Genomic DNA, 9,414 nt, shown 5'->3' on the forward strand with positions numbered 1-9,414 from the left:
ATACAGGTTGAATAAGTATGGTGAAAGAACACACCTTGTCCCACACCTTTTTAAATTTTAAACCATTCAGTGTTCCCAAGTTCTGTTTGAACAACTGCTTCTTTGTCCATGTACAGAGTCCTCATGAGCATACTTAATTTTTCTGGAATACACATACTTCACAATGTTGTACATAGCTTGTCATGATCCACACAATCAAAAGCCATTTCATAGTAAATAAAGTATAGGTAAATATCATTCTGATATTCTCTGCTTTCATCCAAGATCCTTCGTAAATTAGCAATGATATCCTTCACTTCACGGCCTCTTCTGAATCCAGCTTGAACCTTTGGAAGTTCTCTGTCAATGCATGATTGTAGCCATTTATGTATTACTTTTAACAAACCTTAACTCATATAGGCTATCAAAGAGATTGTCTTATGATTTCCACATTGCATCGGATCACCTCTCTTTAGAATGAGCACAAATATGGATCTCTTCCAATCAGTCGGCCAGGTAATTGTCTTCCAAATTTCTTGGCAGAGATGAGTGTGTGCCTCCTGTGCCTCCTCACTTTCTTGTAAGGTTTCAATTTGTATTCCATCAAATTCTGGTGTCTTGTTCTTTGCTTCAATGAATCATTGGCTCTTCAGTATCATTGGCTCTTGATCATATGCTACCTCTTGAAATGGCTGAACATTGACCATTTCCTTTTGGTACAGTGACTCTGTGTATTCCTTCCATCTTCTCATGATGCTTTCTGCATCATTCAATAATTTGCCTAGTGAATCTTTCATTAATGAAAATCAATTCTTGGAATTTTTCAAAAAGAGAAGGCCATAGAAAATACATTAAATAATATATTAGCCAATCTGTAAAAGTTACATATCAATCTAAGGGCATGATGAGTCCAGGAACAGAACAAATGAACATATATTATCAAACAAATTTTGTTTACAATTTACCCTGGAAATGTTGATAAACCTCAACCAAAACACATTAAGCCTTCTTAGGAGGGGAATGGAAGAACAAGGCAGATGTCAGAACAGTTAGGTAGGTTTACATGGGCTAAGTGGGACAGAGGTAAATAATAATGTATGCATAACCTTGGAACAACAGGGATCTGGGATACAGGGATTGAGGCCTAGTTTGAATGGGTAAAAGGGGAAATAATACAAAGATCCTTGGCTATCTTTTGAATGTTGCTTTCCCTTGCCTACCATTGTAAAACAGACACCTGAGGTGGAGAGAAAGAAACAGCCAAAATCATCACCATAGAAAGCTTGCAAATCTATCTTCAGCCTATAACTGATTGGACTACCTTAAAGTATGCTAGAACTTACCCAGTTAAAGAGGCTTTCTGTGGAGTCTTTGCATTGCATAAGACCATAGGTGGAATCCTTAACCCCATCTAGAATATTTTGAGGTGAGAAATTTCCACTTGAAAGGACAAATAGACCAGCCTCGAGTATCTTCACGCAGATACTTCATGAAAGAATGAATAGAAGGAAAAATAAAAAGCAATAATGGCAGTCTGATTGACTAATACTAGAACAAGCAAGCTGTTCACCCAGGAGCCATCAGGGAAAATGGTCGGGTCCCCAAAGAGCAAACACCCTTCTATGACTAAGACTCAAGAGGAATATACAAACAGGCATGAAATCCCATGCAAGTTCCTTCACTAAAGGTAATACAGAAATGACTGCAAGCATACATTGACATAGAACTTCCAGAAGTTGAAGCTAGATTCAGAGGAGAACATGGAATGTGACATATCATTGCTGATTTCCAATGGACCTTGGCTGAAAGCAAAGAATATCAGAAAGATATTTAACTGTGATTAATGACTACACAAAGGTTTTTGATTATGTGGATCATGACAAACTATTGACAACATTACAAAGTATGAGTATTCTGGGACACTTAGTTGTGCTCATGAGGAATCTTTACATGGACTAAGGAGCAGTTGTTCAAACAGAAAATGGGAACACTGAATGGTTTAAAATTAAGAAAGTTGTGTGATGGGGTTATACTCTTTCATGATATTTATTCAACCTGGATGATGAGCCAATAATCCGAGAAACTAGGTTATATGAAGAAAAACATGGCATCAGGATTGTAGGAAGACTCATTAACAACCTACGATATGCAGATGATACAACCATGCATGCTGAAAGTGAAGAGAACTTAAAATACTTACTGATGAAGAACAAGGATGACAGCTTTCAGTATGGATTGCATCTCAATGTAAAGAAAACAGAAATTGTCACCATTGGACCAATAAACAACATTCTTATCAACGGAGAAAAGATTCAAGTTATCAAGGAATTCATTCTTCTTGGATCAACTATCAACACTCGGAAGTATCAACTCACAGAAGTAGCAGTCAAGGAATCAAACAACGTATTGCATTAGGCATATCTGCTGCACAAGACATTTTTAAAGTGTTGAAGAGCAAAGATATCAGCCTGAGGTCTAAGGTGTGCCTGACCCAAGCCGTGGTATTTTCAGTAACCTCATATGCATGCAAAAATTGGACAGTTAATAAGGAAGACCATAGAAGAATTAGAACATTTGAGTTATGGTGTTGGAGGAGAATATTGAAAGTGCCATGGGCTGCCAAAAGAACAAACAGATCTGTGCTGGAAGAAGTGTAGCCAGAGTGCTCCTTGGAGGCCAGGATAGCCAAACTTCGTCTTACATACTTTGGACATATTGTCAGGAGGGACCAGTCTCTGGAGAAGGATATCATGTTTGGCAAAGTCTAGGGTCAGAGAAAAAGAGGAAGACCCCTTGTGAGATGGATTGGGAAAGTGGCAGCATCAATGGGCTCATGCACAGCAACAATGTTGGCCAAAGGCAATGTTTCTCTCTGTTGTGCATAGGGTTACTATGAGTTGGTACCAACTTGATGGCGCCTAACAACAACACGTATTTACACATGTGCAGCTAACTGCAGAGTAACTTTTAGACAAAAAGGCATAGGTAGAGATGCAAGAAGAAGAAGGAGGGGGAAAAAAAGAAGAAATTAGTTAGTAAAAGCAAAGCAAGAGGAGACAAGAAAACTTCTAGATGAGTAATAGCATGGTTCAAGATCTGTAATACTAAAGACAGAGGGAAACCCAAAGCTTGCCTTGTAATATACCTAACCAGCAAGCCAGGAAATTTCCCTGTTACAAAGCTTGCAATTACAGGTCCAGAAGGGGCCCTGCCACAGTACCTGCAATGACACGCTTGGTCGGGACCTTGTAGCAGAGTCTATGGTTACAAGTGGCAGGACCAAGAGAATCCTTTCCTGATGGGACTGAATGGAGTCTGTCCTGAGGAAGCCAAGACGAGCATGTCCTCAAAGTAGTGAGAGAAGACCTGAAGAGCTAAGAGAAGCTGTGAGAGTTTTCCTGTACTGAATAAGGGAGAATTTGTCTCTATACTCCTAGTCCTTATTCTGAATTGTAGTCTGCTAATACTGATTCTAGGGTCCTCATGAGGTGTCTCTGGACAAGCACTGGACTTCTAACCTCAATGTCAGCAGTTTAAATTCACCAACCACTCCTCGGAAACCTCATGAGTCAGAACTAATTCAATGTCACTTAATAAAAACAGTCATGATTCCAAGTTTTTCCCCATTATTTATGCAATATATCACTAAACTGTAACTATATTCTGTGATTTTCTAAGTTTATGAAGATGTGAGCTTTGTACATCCTTTGCATTGGATTATGAAACCCAGAAGATATGTGGAAAGTGCTGTGGAAGGGATGACTGCTGTAATATTGGTAAAATGTTTGAAGAGTAGATATATGTCTCTCATCTACCTTGGTTTTCATTATACTCCCTGAAGTTACACAGGTTCTGACGTTACTACTAATATCAGTAGTCACATTCCACAAACACATATACCAGAAATTATAAAACTATTATTATTTTTATTAAGTACCGTTGAGTCAGTTCTGACCCATAGCAACCCTGTATAAAATTTCCAAAGAATGGCTCATGAGTTTGAACCGGCAACCTTGCAGTTCAAATGACTTTGCAGTCCAGTGTATTTACCCACAGTGCCACATCAAGACTCTATTGCAAAACTTAAATTTACTAGGTCTTTAAATATTTTATTTCTGAGTGACTGTGCTTGAACTTAGAAAAAAAATAAACAGAGATATAAATGAGGGTCAATATCTGTATAAGTTTGCCAGAATTCAAAGATGTTTATAAAGTATTCTAGAATTACATTTAATCCATATGTTGTAAAGCTGTTTTTATTTATATTTTGTTGTGCACTACTGATTAATATTACTACTCTGAAATCTAGAAACCAGTTATGTTTAAATTTTTTACTTAGATCTAAACTATTATACAGGAAACTGTATATATTGTACAATTATAGCATGCAGTCCTGTTGTGGTGCTGTAGGATAAAGCACTTGACACCAGCCTTGATTGAATTTCAAGGTCTTCAGTTCAAACTCAGTAACCACTGATCAGAAATCATATACAGGTCGTCATGAGTCGAAAACATCTTGATGCCACTTAACAACAACAGAGTTATTAGCATGTTTTATTTTATTGTTTTTCTGTATAAAATATATGAATAAATATATTTTATTTATATATGTAAACAATAAGTATATTTTATTTATATATGTAAAGACAGCTGCATTCTTATGTATCTGTTCATAAAAATACATGATCTTTGGCAGCATTATTTACTGTGTAATTCCCATACATGGTATGGTATTAGAGCTCTTCTAAATTATCATTTATTCATCAAAAATTATTAAAGCAATTATATTATGAAAACCACTTAGAATTTTCCATCTTATAATGTAATTATATATATTTGTCTCCTCCTAAACAATGTACTATTAACATGGAATAACATATTTTATTAATTTTGTATTTAGCGATGATAAACTGTTCAATACATAACAAAGCATGTTCAATAACCTATTAAAATTGAATTACACTGTATGTTTTAATTTTAAGGGACTTTCAAATATGCTACTTTGAAAGATACACAATCTTGTAGATAAATGAAAAGTATACAAAGAAAATAGCAATTTTGGTGCTAAAACAATTAAGACTCCATCTTAAGAAGTTGATTTTCCAAGGTTATGAAGATGTCTAAGGACACAATTTTGTAGCAAATGGAAACGTATTTAAGTTTTTGTAATAAATGATCCAAGGAATGAAAGTTTTCTAAAGATTATATGTGAATGAGATATCTAGACGAAGGAAGGTGTTCTCTTCTCCATGGTATAACAGGAGGCCAAATGCAACTTTTCTTATATGACATTTTAAAATATGATTACAAAATCCTTAACAATATTACAAAAAAGGTGGTCTGTGTTTCATCCACTTGTATCTGGGCAGACTTATAAGTGCTTTAACTGGTAAAGTGCAGCCAAAGTAATGGTAAAATTGTAGGTATATGCATTTCTTATGTCTTCTCTGGTACCATTGTTCTTTGATTCTTGTGTTGCCATGAAATAAATCCAATCACCTGAGGTCTCCCTTCTTTGATGAAGTCATAACTAAATGGAAAGACCAGGCGTAGGCAATCTATCAGGGAATTTTGAGAGAAGTCCAGATTTTGTGTCATCGCCAATCTCTCAAATTAGTCTGGTGAAAAATGTAAACAAGACAGGCCTCTTGACATAGGAAACGTCTGTAGGTTGATACAGATGACACCAGACATACATGAAAAGTATATGGAAATATTTATTATTCACATAATAATGCTTTATTGGATGAACAAGGAAGGTATTCAAAATCGTACATTCTACTTGAATAAAGGGTTGAGTGAGTGTCTCTGATTTTTATGGTGATTACAAATGGGGGACAAGATGAGGGTTTCCACATATGGGCATGTGTTAGCTGCTAAATATGTGAGTAAAAGAGCCTCAATTTGATTTTATCTCTTACTTGTCTAAGTCACCCATGACAATTCAAGTCTTCCCAACTGAGGCTCCAGAATTCATGGTAACAAGATAAGCCTTATCCTCTGTATCTTCTTGAGTTTTGATCCACAAATTCCATGCACCTACTTAAAATTTTTGCCAATTTATGTAATTAATATGGTAGTGGATTGTTAAGAAACAATAAAACAACAATTGAACACCATAGGATCAAAATGTACCTTAGTCTGAGAAACAAAATGTTCCCTGAGTCTCATAGACATGTTAACCCTGCTTTACTTGGTAACTGACTTTAGATTTTGACTCATGCTAAGTTGCTGTTATGCTTATCTCCTTCCAGAGGAAGGACAAATTTCTTGTCCAGGAGTACAATCCCAAATACCCAGGTAAACCCTAATTCATGAATGCATCTTGAAAGAATGTGAAGAGTGTGGGGAACATAACTGCATCCTGACTCTTCCCCATGTGAGTCCCAAACACACCAACTGAAGCCATGGTATCTCCCTCAGGATCATTGCACAATACAGTTTAAAATTCAGGTTGTTTTATTCTCTGTTTGAAAGTATTCCGCACCCCCCCCTTTTTTTTAACGTATTTATTGTGAATTATGTGGGTCTACATGGAAGAACATCAGGTTTACATTCACTGTACCGTATTTCATTTCATTATAATGAGTACAATCCCCTCCATACACCATCAAATAACCAAAGAGTATACCACACAGGCCTGACCCCCCAGCCGTCAACACATAGCCTCTCTCCCCCCACTGAGTCCAGTGTCCCCAGCTGCTCCATATGTCCACGTCATCATCTCTGCCTCCATTTCTGGCATCACTGCTTCCCTGGGTAAAGTCCCACACTCCACTCTTCTCACTTGATTGTCCCAGGGATCTCTGCTCCTGGACTGCAAAATCAATCACTCCCCTCCTTTTCTTAAAAAACTTCTACATTTACATTTCTGGCCCTCATAGTCAATCCTGATACCAACTATTCTCTGTTGTACCACAATAGTCTTATCCCCATTTCCTTTCATTAGCCCCTTCACAACAGATTGGAAAATATTCAATAGAGATTTTACCTTCTTCCACCCCATCTGGAACAAGGTTCCCTCTTGAAAGCTTGAAAGCCAGTCAATTCTTGCCTTTGTAGCACCCCCATTTTGGGCAGCCAATGTCCAAGTTGCCCATCCCTATCAACCCTGTATACCAAGGGGATGGGAGTGATCTTTGCTGTAAAGATTTGCTCCATTTTTTGAGCTACTACATCCATAAGTATAGGTAAAGTTCACCAAATTGTTGTGGGTTGCTCTTTTTTTTCTCCCCCTCTTCTTTTTTCTTCTAGTTGAGTTCTGATCATCCAATCTTTGAAGCCAGGTCAAGCAAATACTATCTGCAAGTATGGGTGTTCCTGTGCATCTCCCCTAACTTCATATCAGCTTGACACTTCACTTTCCACTCTAGTCCTCTGTGGCCATGTTACTGCCTCTGAGCCCAGGAGTCCCAGGTCTTGCCATAGGCTCACAGGAGTCTATTGAATGTGGACAGACCCACCTCTCAAATTCATTGCTGTTTTTCCCCTCTTCCCCCTTATTGGTGACCAATGTGGTCACCAGCCAGATCTCATGCCTGCTCATGTATTCCCCCTGAGTCTCATTCTTGGAGGGGATTTGCTCTGAGGGCATCCGACCATTTGTCTTGATGGCTCCCAGGTGAACAACTCGCTTGGTCTTGTAGTACTCAATTAGACTGCCATTATTGTTTTTGATTTTTCCTGTTGGTCTTTCTTTCATGAAGTTTCTTCTGTTCTTCTAGTCACTCCAGGCTGGTCTACTTGTTGTTTCAATTGGAAATTTCCAACCACAGATAATTCTAGATAGGGTTCAGGATTCCACCTATGTTCTTATGCAATGCAAAGGCTCCACAGGAAGACTCATTTACTGGGCAACTTCTAGACCCCTTTAAGGTATTCCAATCAGTTATAGACTGAGGATGGACATATAAGCTGTCTGTTGTGATATTTCTGGCTATTCCTTTCTCTCCCCCTCAAGTGTCTATTTTACAATGGTGGGCAATGGAAACCAAGATTCAAAAGACAGCCAAGCATATTAACATTTTCCTCCTCTTTTACCCATTCAAACCATGCCTCAATTCCTATATCCCAGAGCCTTGTTGTTCCAAGGTTGTGCACACATCCTTATTTACCTCTGTTCCACTTAGCCCATGCAAACGTGCCTAACTTTTCTCACATTTTTCTTGTTCTTCCATTCCCCTCCCCTTCTTGTGTATTTCCCCCAAATCTGCCAGCACTCAAGCTAACCTGTGTCTATTCCCTACCATGTGCTCTATCTTCCCCTCCCTTCCTCCCTTCACCTCATCTCATACATCCTGGGGATTAGCAAATATATATATAATTTTTCTCCCTCCTAAGGTTGGTTCTCTTACTTAATCTTTTACAATAATGGTTCTGTGCAGTATTTCTCCTTTTGTGACTGAATAATCACTCAGCATATTGTCCTCAAGGTCTTTCCATGTTATGTGGTGGCTTGCAGCTTCCTTGTTGTTCTTCAAGGTAGTAGAGTATTCCATATTTTTATGTATGTACCACAGTTCATGTAACGATTCTTTAATTGATGGGCACTTACTTTGTCTCCATCTTTTTGCTATTATAAATAGTTTTGCTATGAACATTGGTGTGCATATATCTACATGTGTTATGGCTCATATTTCTTGTGGGTGAAAACCAAGTAGAGGAATTGCTGGATCATAAAGTATTTCTGTTTCCAACCTTCTGAGGAAGCATCATATTGCTTTCCAGAATGGTTGGACCATTTTACAATCCCACCAAAAATGTAGGATGGTCCCAGTCTCTCCACATCATCACCAGCATTTATTGTCCTCTACTTTTGATCTTTGCTGTTATTGCTGGTGTGAAATATCTCATTGTTGTTATGATTTGCATATCTCTAATGGCTATCAGAGTATCAGAAAGATGTCTACCTGTGCTTTATTGACTACACAGAGGCTTTCAATTGTGTGGATCATGACAAACTATGAACAACATTGTGAAGTATGAGTATTCCAGAACACTTAATCGTGCTCATGAGGAATCTGCACCTGGAACAATAGGCAGTTGTTCGAACAGAACAAGGGAACACTGAATGTTTTGAAATTAAGGAAGATGTGCTACAAGGTTCTACTCTTTCACCATATTTATTCAAAATGTGTGCTGAGCAAATAATCCGAGAATATGGCACATATGAAGAAAAAAGTGGCATCAGGATTAGAGGAAGACTCATTAACAACCTACAATATGCAGATGATACAACTTTGCTAGTGAAAGTGAATAGGACTTAAAACATTTACTAATGAAGATCAAAGAGCACAGCCTTTGGTATGGGATACATCTCAATGTAAAGAAAATAGAAATCCTCACCTCTGGACCAATAAACAAACATTCTTATCAACAGAGAAAAGATTGAAGTTGTCAAGGACTTCATTCTTCTTGGATCAACTATCAACACTC

The sequence above is a fragment of the Chrysochloris asiatica genome, unplaced genomic scaffold (assembly GCF_000296735.1).
Source record: "Chrysochloris asiatica unplaced genomic scaffold, ChrAsi1.0 scaffold00499, whole genome shotgun sequence".
NCBI lineage: Eukaryota > Metazoa > Chordata > Mammalia > Afrosoricida > Chrysochloridae > Chrysochloris > Chrysochloris asiatica.